Source organism: Cylas formicarius, unplaced genomic scaffold, assembly GCF_029955315.1.
Source record: "Cylas formicarius isolate icCylForm1 unplaced genomic scaffold, icCylForm1.1 PGA_scaffold_4__25_contigs__length_36172078, whole genome shotgun sequence".
Lineage (NCBI taxonomy): Eukaryota > Metazoa > Arthropoda > Insecta > Coleoptera > Brentidae > Cylas > Cylas formicarius.
In genome coordinates, this window is record NW_026844334.1 from 24,687,258 (window position 1) to 24,689,008 (window position 1,751).

Consider the following 1,751-nt stretch of genomic DNA (forward strand, 5'->3'; position numbering starts at 1 on the left):
ATATCGGCTGCTGCGGTTCAAAGATCGCATTTATATTCTTTTTGTCACAAATAAGGATTTTACAACATTCTTAGCGGTTCATTTCTGGAATATTATTTTAATGAGACCATCCCAATTTTGAGATACATGCATACCTACATACATTGTAAGATAAACTTTTGTGATTGTCAATTTTCTTGAACTGAGTGCCCAATTTTTGAAGCAGACCCAGAATGCCTAATAAGAGTTTATTTTACCATCTGAATAATTTCTTAATTTAGTATGTGAAATGGATATATTATTTTTGCATTTAGCGAAATGAGAATATGTTACAGCATCACAAAAATCGTCCCGCACCTTTACTATGGGTTCAGCCTCTTTTCAAACATTGAATGTTTGTAGGAGCAGGAGTAACAAGAACTAGCAAAACGCTTTTTAAGTGTGCCATCTTATTTCATTTTGGGAATGACATTTCCTTTTAAACCACCGTATCTGCGACCACTAAGTGAGGTAAACTAAAAAAGTCTTCGACAGAATGCTTTAAATTTGAGATCTTAAACGTTCTTGATTTCATCCATACATTATTGATACAGCCAATACCAAGCATCGCAAAATTTGAAACATGAAAACAACCATATTTTTCTTACTGTTTACTGAATTAAGTCAAATTACGTTTAATTAACGAACCAATATTATTTCGGACCGGAAATTTTTATTTATTCTGCTTTGTGTTGCCATCTCTTAACGAGTTTCTTAACTTCTACTTGTTCAACCAGGCGAAAACCGTTTTGACCTTACATTATTCTTTTTAATGCATAAAATATATATGTGCCGTTAACATAATATAAATAACAACTATAAATGTTTTTCTAGCGTTTCTCCGATGAACAGTGTCATTAAAAATTTAAAACATACATACAACAAAAATATATAGGAAACTTAATAGTAGGTGCCTACTTCAAACAATTTTTTGTATCCTTTTGTGGTAGCATTGTTGTCTTCATGAGTAATATTAAGTCCTAATGTGTTCTCTGCTTGCTATTGCTGGCGGCTTTAATAGCTGGTGAAAAACCCTTTCTTATGCAAATTTAAACAAAAAATCTTTTCTTTAACTACTAAGTATTGAGATATATAAAGCTAACACAATAGTTTTTGTGGTTTTTAAAGCGCATGTAAAACAAGACCGCTGTGCAAGTGTACTTGACTTGATTGCCTAATCAAACTTCTGTGGCAGGAAACGAAAATATTTTTTAAAAATTAGATCATGTTAAGGTAAGAGTGATAGAACTTATGGAGGCCGATATACAGATCCTCCGTCGCGGCTTGACGCAAGTTGTAATAATGACCGATGAAGCGATATGATGAAGTGTTATATTGCTAGCTCGTACTAATCAGCAGTTACTAATTTAGTTTTTTTATAAATAATTATCTAGATAAAAACTTTGCAGAGTGGTACGACCTGCTCAAAGCTTCATTATCTGACTAATTTAATTCTAAAAATGTAATAATATGCAGGTATTAGTTTGTTAAACTCTAACTAGAATCTGTAGTAAATGGGCGAATTTCGGCGAAATATTTGCGAGATTCCAGTCGGAGTTTGTAAATCATAAAATATATGCAGCGTATTACTTTGATACCTACTTGCTGTTTTACTGGAAATATTTTAGATGAAATTTTTTCCGTCCATGTTATAAACCCAAAAAAGCAGGAGCAACCTCCGGGGGTGCACGTCTATGTAGCCGTTGGTTTCAAAATGAAATTAAAATAAAAAC